We start from the raw sequence: 21,312 nt of genomic DNA, 5'->3' as shown, positions 1-21,312 counted from the left end.
CCCACTTCTCGCTCTCCTGATTTCTAACGCTATTCTTTTACTTTGTTTCTTTATGTGAGACTGGCGAATGGAGGTTAAGACTAACAGAGGTGTATCCATATCGCAATGTGAGTCCTAATTTTGCAGTCACTTCCAAATGTTAGGGTACATTTTATATCTCACATTATAGCTTGTGACCTGGGTTCCTTTAAATTAGTGCAGCGTTTTCAATTTTATTTTAACTTATATTTGCTTCGGCTTGACTTTTATTATGACAAATTAATATAATTAGTCAGAGGTTTGAATTTGCTGTTTTAAATGCAGTTCTTCCTTTTGATTTTGTTTTAATTTAATTTGCTTAACTCTATCGTTATTATTGTAATGGAATTTTTTGGATAGCTGTTATTCTATTTTAGAAGTTTTTAGAAGATGGTATGTAATGTTTAGTAAAAGTATTTTTTGGGATGGCTTCATTTGGCTGCTTTTGACTTCAATACATTTCTTTAATGGTAACTGCCTTCACACAAACAGCAGCAGACAGAGAAAGGCAGAAGAAGTTAAGATGTTGTAGGTTTAAGCACTCAACTCCGGGTCTTTAATTGTATATTCCTGATTGCTGACTTGTTTTTCCTCTGCGTTTGGATTTTGTCTGATAGATGGGTTATTCCCAACATTTCTGGGTGCTATTACTGCAGGAAATCTCCGTTATGACTTCATATTTCGACCGGAAAGTGCGATAAATTTATATAAATGTTTGAAATTATTTCATATATATAAAATGAAAACTTTAGCTACATACAATATATCTGAAAAGGAACTGCAATATGAACGACTGCTTTTAATAATTTTTTACAGATCAAATAAGTTTGAAAATTTCAGAAAAAATTATACATTTAATTGCAAGTTAAAATAATTTGTAATATAGTGATTTGTAATAGATACAATAGATTCATTTGAAGTCAATAGAAGAGTCAGAATATTCTTATATGTGTTGTAAGTCTGAAAGGCTCATTTACAATGCTCTTTGATCAGATGTCCATGGTGATTATTTCTGTTTTATATCTTGAATCTACAGGGTTTTACTTTGGTTGCTAATTAATTGGGACATTGAGTCAATAATTGCTGATGCTGTCTTTCTTTACCTATTCAACGGGATTTGCAGGTAATCAGATACACAGTTAAATGAACCATCGTTCTCTGAGTTCATCTGAGCTCTTTCACTTGTTTCTAATTTATGTCTTCAGTCTCGACTGATGTATAACAAGCACCTCACGCGGTTCTTACAGGTAGGTGTCAATGAGAAACATATGATGCACATATAAAGTATGAAAATATAATCAAACAAATTTTGGATGATAAGTTGAAATAAATGTCAACTGTACAAATATAACACTTAATATTTCACATCAATTACTTATTAGGTTGTTTTTGTTTTGAATTAAGCACAAAGTTACACAATGGGTTATCTGTGCTCTGGCCACCACGGGTATCGAAACACGGATATTAGCGTTATAAGGTCGCAGACATACCGCTGAGCCACTGCTTATTAAGTTTATTATATTATTTACTTGATATATAATTAGTTTCTAATAATCAAGGTGGCGATAGATGGATAACATTTGATACACATAACATAACATTACAGAAAGTCATTCATTGATGGTATCTTTATCAGATGTTTCTTTGTTTGCTTTTAAATTTCGCGCAAAGCAACACGAGGGCTATCTGTGCTAGCCGTTCCTAATTTAGCAGTATAAGACAAGAGGGAAGGCAGCTAGTCATCACCATTCTCTGTCAAATCTTTGGCTATTCTTTTACCAACGAATAGTGGAACTGGCCATCACATTATAACACCTCCACGGCCTAAAGGGCGAGCACATTTGTTGTGACAGGGATTCGAGCCCCGCGACAGTTAGATTACGAGTCGAGCAACCTAACCACCAGGCCATGCCGGTCCTCTTTATCAGATATTTTTCGACTCTACATGTGGATTATTCTAATGTTTATTTTTTTAGCTTAATTATTTGTTTTTATATATTTACATCACAATGATGGCCTACTCACCCTGTGGGCACAAAAAGTACTTCTAGGAAAAGCTCGGAATGTATTGTTTAATTTTTTATATTCAATTTTATTTGTTTCACTTTGTACAGCACTTAAATAGTATGTCATTAATACTTAAAGTTTGAAAACTGTCATTTAGATCGTAACCTTTTCCATAAAAGTTTCTTTGATTCTGTGTCAAAAATAATTTGTGGTGTTATATCGATCTTACTCAATATACTCAATAGCATTCATAATAAAATATTGATTATTTTTTCAATTTTTTTAGGCGTATTACTGTTATCACCACAAATTAAAACAATGAAATTCCAATAATATGCTGTTGAAACACTTGAAAGCTCAATTGGTAAAACTTGACACAGCATGTTATTGAAAGTTGATGAATATTATTCATACGTTTAGGTCGCATGAAGGAACTTCTATGTATTCATCCTTGGAAATTTTCTGCGTGCAGTTATTGATCAATTTTCTTTCTTTAAAAAAAATTATAATTAATTTGTTTTATAATGTTTTAGACCTATAAGTTTTCCACTACTTTGCCTACTTTAGGTGTTCAACTAATAATTTTTAAAGTATTATGATGCATATATATAAATAGCGTTTTATCTCTTTTTCTCTAGACGAAGTAATGAGTCCTGGTACAGAGCTAAATGATTATTGCACTGTGACTTGTAGGAGACGAAATATAGATATGAAATGATTTTTTTTCACACTTCTGTTTTCAAGACGAAGAACTAAAAGGAATGTGGAATAAATTATCTAAAGTGAATTTGCTCGTATAACAATATTTAGGAAATATGGTTTTTATCATTATTTAATTATTATTTTATACACTTAACGTAACATATAGTATACGTCACTATGCATGACAAAATTTTGCAGTAACCCTTAGAAATAAGGTTTTATTTATAGAAATACAAACTATATGAAGGAGAAAATAACTTTAGTTATTTCTTGCAAGTTTATTTTAGTAGCCTACGAACAACTGTATCGTATATACTTATTAAACAGCACAAGCAATACATACGCAACCACACAAATGTTTGCCATAAAAAAATGTAGGTAAAATATTTTGACTTCTTGATTAGAGACATCTTTACTTTATTTCAAACATCATGGTAATTTGAGTCACTTCTGTCACCATGATATAAAGCTGTACAGCATAGTTAACACGATTATACTTGGCAGGATGGTTCGACTCGTAATCTGAGGATTGCGGGTTTGAATCCCTCTCAAACCAAATATGCTTGCCCTTTTAGCCGTGGGGATGTTATAATGTTAAGGTCAATTCCACTATTCGCTGGTAAAAGAGTAGCCCAAAAGTTGGCGGTGGGTGGTGATGACTAGCTGCCTTCCCTCTAGTCTTACACTGCTAAATTAGGGATGGCTAGCGCAGATAGCTCTCGTGTAACTTTGCACGAAATTCAAAACAAACCAAACCAAAATTGGCAGGAGAGCCTTTGCAGGCAGTATGTTACGGGATTGATTGTTTGCTATGTGTAAAACTTTTGTTAGATCAGTTTTTGAGAAGTACAATAAATATTTTCGCTCCTCTATATAGAGCTTTCTCTATCCATATCAGCCGTTTTTACATATATATTTTTCTCTACAAGTGGGTTTTCTCGTCAATACGAACTAAATATCTTCAGTTATGTTTAGAGGCCATGTAGGCTGAGTCATAGGTATTAGTACCAACTTATTTCTTTTCATGGCCCACCTTGACCACCTGGCCATGCCGATTGACTCATTATTTGAGGGTTACGAGTTCGATCCCCGTCACACTAAACATGCTCGCCCTTTCAGCCGTAGGGGAATTATAATGTGATGGTCAATCCTACTATTCGTTGGTAAAACGTTACCCAAGAGTTGGCAGTGGGTAGTGGTGAGTAGGTACCTTCCCTCTAGTCTTACACTGCTAAATTAGAAACGGCTAGCGCAGATATCCTTCGTGTAGCTTTGCGTGAACTTAAAAACAAACAAACAATCCATAGCTCACCCGTTGTTAAAGAATATAAGGTTTAGCAGATGTGTGGTTTGTCAATGTTGGTACAAAGTGCACCTTGTTCTAGACGTAGATTAAATGTAACTTTTTTTCACAGGTAGCTACTTATGCACTACATACCTTAAGGTTATCAATTCTAAAGAAAGATGTCTTTAATCCTACAGGAGAGTATCCTTACAAGACTAGTTTGTAAAACATTATAAAGACTAGAGAAAGATGGTTTTATCCTACTGTAGAGTAAAGTGTCCTAACAAGACTAATTTATGAAATCATTCTCAGAAGAAACGTTATACATCTATTAGTCGCTTCTCTAGAGCCGTAATTTTTGCACACCAATTAGATTGTGGATAACGGAGACGGACTTAGTTCAAGTAATCATCACCCACATTGGATACACAATTTGTGTCAGCAATTAACTGTCTCGCCGAGTCTGATCCATCGTTCTTGAAGACTTAATTATTACTGAGTTACCATGTATTAGTAAATTCTGAGCACTACAATCATTATGGAGACTCTCGACAATAGAATGTGTATCGTGAAAAACAGAAACGATACGAATGTCGATTTTGTTTCGAGTAGACTCCAGTTGTGGAATTGCATTTGTAGCTCCATTTATAAGCAACAGACTCTTTGTTGCATCAAGAAAACCAACAGTCAAACATAACTTCATGGAATATGCGGATAGTCTTCACTTCATTTGCCCACTTTTTTGCTTGAGTCTATTTTCATCATATTATTCACAACTAGACGAGTATATGGTGGTAGACCATCAATAAATAGATGTCTGTATTGTTTAACACTTAGGAATATAATGTATCTTTCTGGATTGACCGATGCCGCATGTCAAACATCGCATCAATGAGGACAGATGTTTTCAATTATATATTAAATATTGATTCCAGTTTCATCTTTCAGTGTTTCTTCCAGGGTAACTTTGTTCCAGTATTTCTCATCCATCCATAGTCATCAAGTAAAGATAAAGATGGATCAGCAAATTAATATTGGCCAATTCAAATAATCACATTTACGACACTCCTACCATACGCCAAATATCAACTATTTTGGTACTTTTATCGGCTTCTTGCCCTTCTGTATACTTCTTTGACTTCTTGTCCTGAATATGGAATATGTTCAGTTTAATAACACTTTCGTATTTACTATTTAGGTTCTCTTAATTCAGTTTAATATTAGTTTATACGCTATTCCCACCGTTTATCCGTATTGCAGTATTCGTATTATATGCAATCCTTGTCATAATGGAATATGTACCCTATTAATATGAAATAACAAAATTTAGTTGCATCATTTTGTTACATTATAGAATAAATTGCTAAAAAACATGCTATTCATCCCTTTGTCAACCTTCGCACCTTCCTGTAACCTTTTTGTGACTTATTTGCAAATGTTGTGACATACATATACAAAAAACTTTTAAGCTACGTTGGGTTAGTTTTCACATATAAACTAAAGTTGGCACCCTAAACCAAAATATGCAGTGGAATAGTTGTATTTCATTTTGAAGATTTTCTTAGAGCAATGGGTAATAACCTTTAAGCATTTCTAAACCAATGGTGCTAAACAGAACACATCAACAAATATAATTAACAACCAAACAAAAAGTCTTAGAAAGTACAAAACTTGATTTAGCACTACACGAAATAAATGTTTTAATTACTGACACAATTTTGTGTTATTTAAATTTTTATTTTAAATAGTGCCTTCCCTCTAATCTTTTACTGCTAAATTAACGAGTGCTAGTGCAAATAGTCCTTGTGTAGCTTTTCGCGAAATGCAAAAGAAACAAACTACGCCGTGATATAAAAATTCTGTTAACGTTAGAACTAAAACTGAAATGCCACCGAACACCATAAGGTGTATTTTGAGGACTATGCTATGCTCACTTCCAGCTTTCCTTACGTCATAGGGTGGACCGATATGTTTCCAGCTGTCAGTTCTCAAAAATGCATTGGGAAAAATCTGTGTTTTAGCATTTGAGGACACGCTAATTAAAGCACACATACGTGTGACTGGTTGATTCAGATGTCTTGATGAATCTATCGCGTGCACATAAAAGAAATTCTAATAATTTATCCAAGCTGTGGATATGCAAAAGACTAATGTGATGTTTGCTTCTTATAATTAAAAGAAATATACTTAAAAAAATAACGATCACTCATAATTACGAGAGAATTTATTTAATGCAAGATAACGTTTTTTGTGAATAATTTTAACTTTCGCAATATTTATCAAAGAAAAGAGAATACATATCTAAAGGCCTGGCATAGCCAGTTGGTTAAGACGCTCGATTCGTAATTCGAGGGTTGTGCTTTCGAATCCCCGTCACACCAAATATGCTCGCTCTTTTAGCCGTGGAGCCGTTATAATCTAACGGTCAATCCCATTTTTCGTTTGTAAAAAAGTAGCCCAAGAGTTGGCGGTGGTTTGTGATGACTAGCTGTCTTCCCTCTAGTCTTACGCTGCAAAATTAGGGACGGCTAGCACAGATAGCCTTCGTGTAGCTTTGCGCAAACTTTAAACCATCTTTAAACAATAAATAACAGTTTTAACCTTTTAATAATTTTAAATTATGACGTACTTCGTTAATTTATCACCTTTCATTCATTTTTAAATATCGTTCAAATGTGTTCAAAAGCACTTTCAACTTGAGTCTTGAGTCTTACTTTACGATTACTGTATGAAATAAATGTGAAGAAACTTATAGACATTAATTTCATTTATTCTTTTCCTATAGTTTATGATTTATTAATTTCTTGTAATATCGATCAGTATTCTTATCTAATTACTACAAGAAACAATTTATTTTACAAAAGTACAACATGTTCCTCTCCAACTCAATATTCGCTTAATAACCATCAATTTTTATTTTATGTATTTAGGTTTAGAACAAATAAATGATTTCCTTTTCGTTTTCTTCCTACTCTACACTGAAACTATATACAAATAGGAGGTATTTAAGACTACCCTGCCTTTCTTCATAAAGCAGTCTAGAAATCTCACAACAGTTTTAAACAATAGTTTTTCTTTCCAATTACTCTGCCACTGACAAAGACTTTATGTTCAGTAAATATACACAGTAAAGTAAAAGTTTGTTAATATTTTCGCTCTTAATTTAAACAATCAGTTTTACTCATATTAAAGATCATAAAGGTATTTGAAATTAGCTATATGTCTATACGTTGTGATTTCAAAAGGAAAGCATACAACGTAAGTGAATCTTTCTAACAAAACTATTAAATATGCTTGGTATTTAAAACATTATTAAGTAATATTTCTCTGAACCAAATTAACCATTGTTATATTTTTCACACTTAGGACGATTCACTAACTGAAAATAGTATAATATTCTTGAACCAAAATGTTCAAATGTGGTGTGATTCATTTTATTTTTATTATTCCTTCTTCAGTTGTACAGCGGCATGTCTGCGGACTTAAAAGCACGGTATTGATATCTGTAGTAGACAGAACACAGTTATCCCTATGTGTAGTTAACTTCAAACAAAATCAAATATATTAAATAAAAATTGAATTTAATATTATTTCATAGGTTTAACAATAATTAATAACGATCTCAGTAATTTATGTAAGTTATATATATCCAGTCAAGAACATTTTATATGCGAAAATAAAATGCGATCAAAAAAGGGCTGAGCGTGCGACTTAACAGAAGATAAAGCTTAGCAATTCTCCAGTTGCTGTAGCTCATACTGTAGTACATCAAACTACCACATATTTTCAGTGAATGTGCTCTACTGGACCATTACTTCACACTCCAAGTTTCAAGGTAATCCATTAACAAATACACGTGATATAAAATTTCCGATTTTGATTTAATGTTTTTTATTCACTCAAAAAATACGATAATTTTATTTGAGAGGAAAAGATATTTAGTTTTTTGGAGCTTTTTTTATTTTCGTACACTAATAGGTTATTACAACCACCTTCTGTGATGTATCAAATTTGGTCTAAGTATAAGCCACATGTGATAAGTTTATTCAACTAAAACCACTCAATTTTGACCAAAATCGCTGTGCATGGCTACGTGGCAGGTCATGTGAGGTATCGGTCGTGAACTTATACAGCTTTACCTAAGAATAAAAGTTGATCCTTTTTAATTATTTTGTTATTCAGATTAAAGAATGTTAACTTAGAGAAGGAAAAGTATAGGGAGGAAGCATGTGCAGATAAACAAGTATTGGTCGTATCAAGGAAACTAGATTAGCAATTTCTAACTCTAGTTTTCTAAAGAATCAAACGGGCCAACGGTTATTAGTCATTGCCAATTTTTAAGCATAAATTTTCTAAATCTTATACAATTCTTTTAATTAAAGAGATTAGCAATTAACGTAAATAATTATACTTGATACGGCTTTACCGATTGCATTGGGATGATGACAAAAAACTCTTAATTTAAATTCCATGGCTTTACTATAAAGAAAACTATTAACACTATTTTAGAGAGGAGAAGCTACTACTATATATTTTAAAGAATCTGATTAATCCTGTTTAGTACAGCTCTGTTCTGAACAACAGGGTTGCGATGCTGAAGTTAATGCTAGTTACTATCGAGTGTCACTTTCTTTGTTGCTGTGATTTGTTGATGTTTATTGATAAAAAAATAATGATATCAAATGAAAATACTTTAGATGTGAAAAAAAAACTTTAAGAGCAAATATTCATTCATTAGTTAGCTAGATTCCGTATTTAGGTCATCCATAATCATGCCCCAAGTTGAACAAAATATGTGGCCTAGCTAACGAATGAATCAATATTTGCTGTAAAAGTATTATCAATGATATAAGTCTAGTTACCGGTTTGACCAACAATTTTAATTACATTCCTTTAATAACACGCATTGTGTCTTGCAGCAGGTTATGCTGGCCGTACAACACAATGTCATGTATCTTGATTTTGTTTTCCTCTCGTTATAAATGAAGTACAAAAACCAGTACTCAGTATACATTTTGACTAGTTTATTTTTACTTAATTCTAGTTGAAAATAAAAAAAATTCAAAATTGTTTATCAATATAATAATAAAGTGTATGTCAAAAATATGATTTCCAAGTAATCTAATGTCTCACTTGACAAATGTTCAGATTTTAAAAGTAAACGTTAACGATTTAAGTTAAGAGTTTATTGATTTATTTTTATTGAATTATATGAAATTCTATTATGAAAAGATAACTATATAATATTTTAACAATTCCCAAATATTTTGTATTTTATAATACATTAGAGTGTTCAAATATATGGTATGAATTCTATTCTTCTACTGTGCGTAATTTAAAATGATTCCTTAATAAATAAGAAGATTGTATGAAAATGTAGCGAAATGCGATATTAACATTTATATTTAAAAGTATTTTTTTAAAAAATATTTAATAGTAAACATACTTACCTTCCACAAAGAAAAAACATTTGTTTATGGAGGTATCTCCTCTTCTGGACATGCTATCGAGTCAGTGGTGAAAACAATGATAATTCTTGTTTATATATGTTTATGCACTATTTTTATTTAGAAATGTATATTTACTATGAATTGTTACTTACATAAACTTTTATGAACACAAAGTAATTATCAGAAAGAAATTTGTTAGTTAGAATAGAAAAACCCTATTTTACCAAAAACCAGAGAGTGATATTGGTTCATATATTTTTAGTAAATCATATGGATCAGGTCTGGCATAGACTGGTGGTTAATGAGCTCGACTTGCAAACCGAAGGTCACGGGTTCGAATCTCTGTTACCAAACATGCTCGCCATTTCAGCCTGGGGACGTTATTATGTGAAGAACACTCGCCCTATTCGTTGGTAAGAGAGTAGCTTATGAGTTGGTGATAGATGGTGATCACTAGTTGTCTTCTCTGTAGTCTTTTACTGTTAACTTAAAGACGGCTGGCGTAGATAGCCTCTGTATAGTTTTGCGAGAAATTCAAACTAAAATAAATACTCTTGAAATAGGTCTATAGATTGTCCTTTCAGTAAACTACCTGAAAGAGTGATGTTCATCAGTTTGTAGTGCTTTGCAATCAGGATATGCTCAAAATAGTCTCTTGGTCGTTTAACGATTTTCTGTTAAACCTCTGTGTAAAGTTCTAATATTAATCAGAAAATTCTACTCTAATCTGAGAAAAGTGTATTTGTTTCTCTTTTACTACACAAGGATTCGCGTTTGGGTGTGTCAAATATGGTTGAATCAACTAAGTACGATTATGGATGTGTCAAGACCTTATTTCTTTTTCAAAACGCATATATTTCATAGCTCCGGTTGTGATTAATTGTAGATCGTACATCGTACACTTGGGGTAACCACGAGGGATACTGATGGTATTTTTCTAGTTTCTTCTTTCATTAGATGGATTCCTTATACATTCTGTATCCTTCCAACCATTACTAGCATACTTAGAAGGAAAACATATACGCCATTTATATTCACTAGCAGATGTACCAGTGCAATGCATGCTGTTTTGTGAAAGTTAAATTATTTATATGATTCATTTATTAATTGCAAAGAGAAGCGTTGTCGTTTCGTTTGTTAACGTTCATAAACTTCTTCCCATGCATCGTACGCGTACATATACTAATTTATAAAATAGAATTAAACCTGAGGAAAAATGTTAGTATTAAAAAAATCGAAAATAAACAAGTTAATTGCTTTATGACATCTACCTTAATTCAACAATTAATCTGTTATTTACAACTAACCAAGTTTGTTAGTGCGGAATCTGGATCTGACATACCGAGAATTCGAATCCTTGTCACACCAAACATACTCGCCCTTTCAGCCAAGAGTTGGCGGTGTGTGGTTATGACTAGTTGCCTTCCCTCTAGTCTCACACTGCTAAATTAGGGACCGCTAGCGCAGATAGCTCTTGTGTAGCTTTGCGCGAAATTAAAAAAATAAACAAATAAACATACCGACAAAAACAATTATCATACATGGCCTTTTAATAATGCTAAGATAGTAAAAGTCCTATAATTTAAAAATACCTTATTAGTACCAAAGTTTTAAAATAACTGATGAATATATCTAAAAGTATTATGACCATGCAGCTACTGTTGTGTAGTTTGTACGGATTATTAATAAATTTAGGCAACCTAATGTACATAGAATTGTCAAGTGTAGTTCCCATTCAATCGTTCGACAAGTCTTAACAACAACTGTTTTCATAGTTTATTTATTTACTTTACCTCTGAATCTTATTAAACTCTTAGTTAAGCATCACAGAAGAAAGAATTTACATCACATTTGTTTAACAGAGAGTTGTTATATTAATCGTCACTTAATATTAAATTATTTACCAATCTAGCTTGCAATTAGCGATAAATATTTAAACTTATATCAGTGGTGTCCCACGCTGGTACAACTGTAAGTCTATGGAGTTAAAACGCTAAAATCATGGGTTCAATTCACCTCGGTGAACTCAGCAGATAGCCTGATGTGGCTTTGTTATAAGAAAACATACATACATATCAGTGATCAAATATCCTATAAAAATATTAAAAGCTTGTTTACAAATTCATTTTCAGAACCATTTTGCCTCAACTTTACCCATTATTTTATGAAATAGCTTAAACTTTGCAGTGGGTGTCAAAAACAATTCCCAAAGGACAACAAAATCTTTCAAAAGTCAGTATTGTTACTAATTATATCTCCACAATGCGTCAGAAACAACGCTATAAAATTGCGTTGAAAATGTTATATCCCTATGAAAAATTGAGATCAGTCGACAGTGGTGTACTTAGGTAGAGGGTAGAGGGGACTCAGACCCAGCGCTCATGATCTTCTATTTCGAATTACATGGGATGTGGGGATCACAAAGATTATTAGCCCCTGGGCAAACACAACCTTAAATCTGTCACTGTCAGTTGATATCATTTACGTTTTACAATCCAGTATATATATATATATATATATATTGTTATTATCTTAAGTGCAGATTTGAATAAGCAAATTATTGACAATTTACTTCGCATGAGAGTTCGGTGTGTCACCTAAAATAAGGTTTCGTTCATAGTGGGATTAATACTTAGAATATTTGACGAACTACCTTTCACGCTTATGGATATAAACTGATGTTAATGGCCTCTAGATATCGCTTGTAACTATGTATTATATGACCAGCCTGTTTAAATATCTTTATCACTAAGTATCTCATTGTTCTTTCAAGTGCGTTGTACGTCATTATTGATATTTCTCTATGTAAAGATGAGTGGAAAACGTACGTAATTCAAAAGATGTAGTTCTTTAGAGAAGAAAATTTCTAGGCAATAACAAAACCACCGTTGTAGATAAATAGAAAGGTTATTCGACCTATGACTTAAAAGTAACCAACTGTGCTCCAACACAAGAAGGACGAATCAATTATTTGCTTCAAGTAAGTGAAGAACATTAATCACATATCTATAAGTACAGACATGTAGTATTGGTTAAGATTCTACAGAAGGGAGCTACACATATATATAGAATATACTGGTGATCAACAAGAAACAACATACATAAGTGAGACTTGTATCAGATGTAGAAACTACAATCTTAGCATGCATTTTGAATGCACATACACTTATACTATTCTTAATACATAACTGTGGATTATTGTACTAACATTTCGCAGAAAGAAGATATAAAGTTGTTGAATGTGTTATAAACGATTTCTAACTCACACAATGAACTCTTGTGTCATTGCCTTTGGTAAATATACGTTAAAATATGAGCTACTTTAAAGATACGCACTAGCATTTAATTTGAAGTTTACAGGTGTTTCATTAGTTATTATAAAATAAAGTTTTAAAACATCAGTAACTGTATTGATTTGAATTAACCGTGTCTGCAAAAAACATCGATCATTTTCTATTTGAACAGGAATTTTTGTTTACATTAATTAGGCACTTTACTCGCTAATTCATAGTTTCCTTTCTAATTACTATTTTATGGTTGCAATCTTTTGTATGCCTTAAGAATATTTACTGAAGAGTAACAACACAGGTTTCTTATAGAATGTACGCATGCTGTCAATAACTTCTGGTTAAAGTCAGTACCCATATACACCAGAACTAAATGTTAACCCAGAAATCTAGCTAAATTAATGTAACGCTCTTACTAGAAGTATTCACAAGTCATGAAATTAAACTTATAATGACTTTGAATGCATTGGTTCATCATTTGGGCACCTTTGCTGTTAACGATATTTCTGATTGTAATTCCAATAATATATCATACGGATCGGCCAGATTAGGAGATTCATGTTCGTTTTGAATCCGTTAACTAATCTAGCAATATAAAGTAGTAATAATAAATAATGTATATAATTAAAAACATACTGCGCATTTCAAGAACCGCTAGTATTGAGACTAACATTAAAGAAAGACGAGAATATAATCGCCCTCCAGTGGCTCAGTAGTATATCCGCGAATTTACTACGCTAAAAACCGGGTTTGATACCCGTGGTGGGCAAAGTACAGATAGCCCATTGTGGAGCTTTGTGCTTAATTCAAAACAACAACAAGCAACAACTAGAATATAATTTACCTCTAAATCACATTAAACATATAGGCTAAATTGTGATAAGAACACATAAATACATATATCTTTTTTCCACATCCTATATTAATCAATGTTGTATGTTGATAAATTTATTTCTTGGTTTGTTTGCATACAATTTTATAATACATTTTGGAGCCAGTAAAACTAAGCGTGACAGGTGGATTTGAAGGCCCGGCATGGCCAGGTGGATATGGCACTCAACTTGTAATCCCAGGGTCCTGGGTTCGAATCCCCGTCGCACCAAACATGCTTGCCCTGTCAATCATGGGGGCATTATAATGTGCGGGTCAATCCGTTGGTAAAAGAGTAGCCCAAGCGTTGGCGGTCAGTGGTGATGACAAGCTGCCTTCCATCTAGTCTTACACTGCTAAATTAAGGACGGCTAGCGCAGATGGCCTTCCAGTCGCTTTGCGCGAAAGTCAAAACAAACAAACAAACTAGGTGGATTCGGGTGGCCCAAGAGCATCATTATCTATACAAGAAAATTCACGTGTTTCTACTTACGTAATAAAAGTAAATAACGTTTGTTTGGGGTTCAAATCCTTCACATTCTTTGTCACGGTGATTCTCAAATAATCATAATGATGTTTTAGATTTACCTGTTTAGTCTAAAAGTTATTTTTTTTAAGATCGTTTCTACTATTTCGTGAGTAAAAATATTATTTTTAATTACCCGTGGCGCCAATGCATTAGATCCGCGTGTGACGTTTCATGACGTCATATCTGCACCCTGAGAATGGAGAAAAAATAAACTTCTCCGTGACGGGAAACGCAGGCGAAACGGAAAAATCGTGATCCCTATTACACATCTACATGCACACAGGATAAAATTTCGTGAAGTTTGAGGTTGCCCGTCGTGCAAGAATGTTTTTTTCAGTATCATATAGGCAAGAGTTCCATTATAACATAATAACATGACTCCTCATGAGGTTACAACGCCCACAATAGATCACCCAGACATAGAATAGGTATTAGAATAGGTTTAAGGACTGAAGAACTCAATTATTGCATTAGAATTTATTTTCTTGATCCTCTTAGAATTCTGTGGATGCAATGTTTGAAACTATGTTCTAACCCCACCTCTAAGTTAGCAAGACTAAACGTAGAACATGAGCTCAGGTATCACCAGCAAATGTATTAACGTTATCTTTTTCATACAGACCTTACTTTGGATAGATGTAAAACCAATTAGAGGTAAAGGAAGGACTCAATCAGTGTACTGGAGCCTTTCTGAATAATGAGTAAAACTTACAACCACGCAGCGGAATGTTGGTTACTTATACTAGTTCCTCTTAATTTGTCCACTCTAGGTACAGCTTTTGCCTTCTATAAATCACTGCCAAAGAGTTCTCTTGTTCATTATCAGAGCTCACGAGCTTGGTTGGATAATGAGAGAAAAAAATATTCCATAAAACGTTATTTATATATGCAGTATAATAGCTACAAAGAGAAATGAGAAACAAAATTTGCAATTTGCACGTATTTTTGCCAGCTACCGTTATTTAAAGTAAAACATCAAAATCAGTTATCTGTTTTATGCATTTATTTTATATTTTTGGAAAAGCGTGGCATCAGTGTATGTAAGAAATGCTATAACCTTCTGTAACAACGCAATCTAGTGAAAACGGAAACCCATTAAACGGCTGTGACAAAATAATTTTCAACAGATTAACATCCGGGAAATTTTACCAATGTTGACAAGTGCATCTGCCATAAGCTTACTTTGTTGTTTTTTTAAGTCGCTTTCATTTTTTTTAAAGTCAAGTCAGGGTTACGTTTTTCTTTAACTTTTTATTGCTGATTACGTATTTGGGCTATTTCGTAATTGCTGACTTCAACATGCAGTAAATTAGTCCTTGAAATAGTTTCGGTGATTTAAAGATAAATTTGTTTGTTTGTTTGTTTTTGAATTTCGCACAAAGCTACTCGAGGGCTATCTGTGCTAGCCGTCCCTAATTTAGCAGTGTAACACTAGAGGGAAGGCAGCTAGTCATCACCACCCACCGCCAACTCTTGGGCTACTCTTTTACCAACGAATAGTGGGATTGACCGTCACATTATAACGCCCCCACGGCTGAAAGGGCGAGCATGTTTGGCGCGACGGGGATGCGAACCCGCGACCCTCACGAGTCGCACGCCTTAACGCGCTTGGCTATGCCGGGCCTTAAAGATAAATAAATGTTATTATAATTTGAGAATCATGCTGTTCATACTCTTATTTAACGAAAAAAACACTCACAACTGTAAACTAACATTCTTTATTCCAATTAAACCTAGGCCCTGCATGGTTAGAACGCTTGACTTGTAATCTGAGAGTCGCATGTTTAAATCTCCTTCGCAAAAAACATGCTCGCCCTTTCAGCCGTGGGAGCGTTATAATTTGACGGTCAATCCCACTATTTGTTGGTAAAAGAGTAGCCCAAGAGTTGGTGGTGAGTGGTGATGGCTAGTTGCCTTCCCTCTCGTCTTACACTGCTAAATTAGGGATAGCTAACGCAGATAACTCTCACGTAGCTTTACGCGAAATTCAAACCAAACCAAATCCTCTCGTCTTACACTGCTAAACTAGGGACGGCTAGCGCAAATAGCTCTCGTGTAGCTTCGGATAAAATGCAAAACAAACAAATATAATTAAACCACGTAAATCGTCATTTTGGGACTAAATCATAAAAGAGAAGTTTTGGATGTCGGTGTTGGTCGTTTAGAGCTTGTTTTAAACGGTACTGTAACTTATTTTTCTTGTGGTACTTGTATACACTGTTTATTACTGTGAAAAACGTTACTGTTTAAGAATAGAATGGGGTGATAGGGCTATACACATAGCTAAACAAAAACTAATGGTTTGAAAACAAATTAAATGAGTAACAGCGTCACACAATACATAACAAAACAGTTGATACACCAGGTAAATTAACTAAATTACTCGCAATAAATTTATTAAATATACAATGGACCGTGTCTAACACAACTAATCCAACTTTAACGATCTACTAACAACATCAGTTTACTGAACTGGTAGTAGCCAAAAGTAATATATAAAGCTAAACCCTGAAAACTTGTTGAAATTTATAAGCAACAATAAGATACGAGAAAGACCACAGTAGCAGGAAGATAGAAGGAATAAATAGCGTTTTTGATAAATATAACGTTGCCGTATTTAAACTAAACTAAGACGTAATGTCATGATATATAAGAACTACTGTATAATCTGTACTGGCTGTAAGTAGAAATTAAACTGATGGGAGGTGAAATGAAATGAACAATGGTCTTCATACTAACGCATTCTTCATTAACTTTAAAAGTCAGTTAACAAATTAAGGTGTAGACCAAAAAGTGTTTAAAATGACGCAATATTCTTTAAAATACTTAAACCCATGATATGTAATAAGAATAATTTTTCAGTGTATGTTATTAAACTAAATGAATTTGGTGTTTTAAATGCCAATTCATATGTTCTGTCCGCAAATTACTTAACGTTGAACAAATATTTTATTGTGTTTAATAAGCTGTTAGAATTAGAAATGAATCACCTGGAGTACCCATATTCTAAAAATAGAAATTTATAGTTTTGTAATTAAAAGTACTTCTGTCTTTTTTGCTGAAAACCTTTTTTTAACGATGCTCGTATAGAAATATCACTATTGCTGGTCATTATAACGAGCAGAGTGATATTTCTTACACTAAAGAAATCCTATTTCACATAGTTTATGATATTTAAAACGTATGCAGCAAAATAATATATTATTCTGCAATATCAGAACTAATCAAGAATATAAATTTAGTGCATCAACCCTGAAAAGAGATAAACTAATAGTAACAGTTAAATCTTTGTAGTAAACTCGGAGATCAGCGTTTTACTGTGCGGTACAGTTAACCAAGTGGTTAGAATAATAAATTTCAAAATATTTTGCGTTAGAATATACAATTTCTGAGTTAAACGTTACAATATTTGACATGTAGAGAGTCAATTGCTTCTTATAGGACCAATTTGTATATGCTAATACAGTAACGCATCACAGCAGATATTGACCAAAGCGTCATGGATGACATATTTAGCACCTATGCATTTGGTGGACTTCAACCACTCAACAGTCCACTGTCACCTTGAGTACACTTACAGGTGAAGGATATGCTACAGCACTTTCCAAGGAAGTACATTCATGAAGTAAGCTTACTAAGTGGTTTAAAGCCAAGAAAACGCACAACTTACGAAGCAAAAAACTTTAGGTATTCTCAATAAGAGTAGAAAAAGCTACATAGCATAAAACATAGGATAACAGGTTCTAACAACACATATATAGCTTCTTCAGCTAATCTGAATGAACACTTTCACCTATAGACTGGAATCTAAGCTTCAGAACTATGTGACTAAAATAATGTCATTTCGATAAAACTGGGAACATATCTTGATTGAGCTTAAAAAAAGTAAGCGATTTGATCTTTAAAACTCTCACAAGCCATGAGAAATATAGCAAAAGAAATAATAATTATAATAGCTACATTCAACCACATATCTGTACGAAGCCTACTTTCACGTGGATGTAAGGGTCTGCAGACAACGTTTTTCATGATGTAAGATTGGTCTTGCCTTCCTTCATGAACGCTTGTTATAAGTGACATTGTATTATGGAGAAAGGGTGCATAATTATTCGTCTCAGACTTGTGGAATTTATCGGATTGCATCACCAGTTCAAGTATGTGCTACGCAGAATCTGCCATTTCAACTTGTATCAGAACAAACCAATTACGTTTACCAAGGACACTGTCAGTTCACATGCAAGCTCACATAAAAAGTCTGTAAGCTGGTAAACAACATGCACAGTAGTTTCCACCGTTTTATGCAAACGTTTAATGTTTCTACCACCCAATATGCTTTCTTAGACAAGCATTAAAAGACTGGTCTTTCATGTGATATGGTAAATAGATCTTTTTATTCTAAGAATACAAAATGAACTTTGTCGTCCACTTTGTGAATGAGATTCAATGTACCCCAAAATCCTCTCTCGAAAAAAACATGTCATACGCAAATGTTTTCAAAATCATTTTGGAATATGTGAAAAATAGCAATTGTAAATTATTATTATATGAGCCAATATAAAACAATATGTATCTTTCAGAGGAAACAACTATCACTAGTTTGTTAAGCGGTTGCTGGTTATGCATACTGTTAATTTGCATTAGGAATGCGTACTTCACACTTTTCTGCATATACTTATATTGGGCATCCAAACTATGCAAATATTTTTGCTCACTCTTGCCAAAACGGCCAATGCAAGAGTACAGATGTGACTAGGTATTACTTTTTGGTAGCTGATATGCGGATATTTAGAATCAAAACAAACAAAATGCTCACCAAAACATATATATTTCTCCTTTTTAGGAAACTGAGATTTGTTGGGTTTAGTCATAATAATGTAAATTTCATTGAATAGTTTGTGACCTTACAAAAGTTCATTCTACCACGTGTTTTTGTTTTTCTTGTTAATGCTTCTACAAATGAAGTTCTCCAAAACAACAGTCACATCTGTTACGCTATAATTAATATAACATTTTATCTTAGCATCTATAAGTTGATACGAGCTAAATACAAACTACTTTCTGCCCACGTGATTTTTGTAGCATCTAACTTCATTCAAGGATTACATTATCATGAATTTTAAATATATGAATTCGTGCTTTAAGTTGCACGTCATTCAGTCAAGTATATCATGGACGAGAAATACATTTAACATGATTGTCATCAATTGATTTGATTTCTAGTTTTAAATACTTATGGCTTGTACTGTCTGATTTGCTCAAGAATACGAAAATTTCCCTCCATTTAAAGATATGATCTTTGTTCACCACTCGCAGTTTCTATAAACACCTAATCCCTTTAGGTCCACACTTTATATGGCACTCGCCAGATCAGTATACAATCAGCAGGACTGAATGGTATCTCGCAAACTATACTTCTGTATGAGTCTCGTAAATCACCCAATAAACAATGTGTAAAAGTCTTATTGGTCCTTTAATGATAAAAATGTGTAACTTTCACATGACAGTATAATTTTCGAATGTAACTAAGTGAATTTATTAACTGATACGTAGGTTGTCCATAAAATAAGACTTTTATACAGTTGTTATTTTTCTCAAATTATGCATTTGTAACGTAAAATACGAGGTTTAAATAGTCATAATATCTAGTGCCCTATTTAAGTACTAATAATCAAGTAATGTTTGTTTACCAGCATACTTGTTTGTTTGTTTGTTTTGGAATTTCGCACAAAGCTACTCGAGGGCTATCTGTGCTAGCCGTCCCTAATTTAGCAGTGTAAGACTAGAGGGAAGGCAGCTAGTCATCATCACCCACCGCCAACTCTTGGGCTACTCTTTTACCAACGAATAGTGGGATTGACCGTCACATTATACGCCCTCACGGCCGGGAGGGCGAGTATGTTTAGCGCGACGCGGGCGCGAACCCGCGACCCTCAGATTACGAGTCGCACGCCTTACGCGCTTGGCCATGCCAGGCCCATACCAGTATACTGCAAACTGTAGTTCGTCATAAATGGTAGTCAATAAAAATACAAAGTAGGATCAATTACTTAAAAAGAGCAAAATTACATGTATATAGAAGTTAATAAATTTTGAAAAATAAAGATGTGAATATAGACAAGTTTACTTATTCAATTACAAAGTACCTAAAGATCAGAATTTCCACATCAATTATATAGGGTTTATATAGCTAGGTGAATATTAACGTAAAAGTGAAGGAGCTTGGGCCTCTAGGAAATGACGTATGGGCTATATATGGGCCTAAGTCCCTCATGTTACTGCCTGGATTTTCCGAAGGGTACCTTAAAGTATTGGTAGAGATCGGTTGAATAGGACATGGTACATATATGGGTTCTGGTGTAACATATTGGTTCGATATCAATAACAAATCAATCTTTCTCCACCATGGATTTCCCTAAGATGCTCTAAGAGTTAATTAAAAGTTTGGTAAAAATCATTAGAAATATGGTCAAAAATACCATTAACAGTGAGGGACCTAAATGATGAAACAATCTATTCCAATTGTTATAAGTCGAAACGTATATTTATTTAGTGATATTGACTGCCAGGTTGATTTTTAGTTTCGGTATAAGTAAATAGGTTGCTATGTTCGGACGTTCATATTAATTAACATTCTTCTCCTGAACAAAACGGGGTCTTGTTATTACATACACAATGTTAAATATTTGCTTGTTTTTAATTTGATGCAAAGCTACACGAAGGCTATCTGTGCTAGCCGTCCTTAATTTAGCAGTGAAATACTAGAGGTAAGGCAGCTAGTCATCACCTTCCACCACCAACTCTTGAGCTACTCTTTTACTTAAGAATAGTTGGATTGACCGTCACATTATAACGCCTCCATTGCTGAAGGGGTGACCATATTTGTTGTGACGGGATTCCATCCTGCGATCCTCAGATTACGAGTCGTGCACACTAACCTACAGGTCATGCATTGCTAAGTCAATGAAATGTATGAGTGCGCTAAGAGCTTGTAAAAATTAAGCCTAACCAATAAAAAAATAAGTTTTACGGATGCTTTTTAATGAATTTCATTTTGCGCCTACATGTTCTTAAAAGTTGTCTATTTGAAAACATATAAGAAATACAATTTTGTAAAGTGAAACAAAACAGAAAAATAGAAATAGCTTTATAAATTCATATTTTTCA

General features: G+C 33.5%; 1 protein-coding gene across 2 annotated transcripts in view; it reads right to left on the bottom strand.

The window, feature by feature from the left end:
* Positions 1–21,312, bottom strand: part of LOC143238650 (uncharacterized) — a 368,402-nt gene that overhangs the window by 298,774 nt on the left and 48,316 nt on the right. The gene's annotated exons all lie outside the window — the stretch shown is intronic.

Source organism: Tachypleus tridentatus, chromosome 13 (genome assembly GCF_004210375.1).
Source record: "Tachypleus tridentatus isolate NWPU-2018 chromosome 13, ASM421037v1, whole genome shotgun sequence".
Taxonomy (NCBI): domain Eukaryota; kingdom Metazoa; phylum Arthropoda; class Merostomata; order Xiphosura; family Limulidae; genus Tachypleus; species Tachypleus tridentatus.
This window is presented reverse-complemented; position numbering and strand designations above follow the sequence as displayed.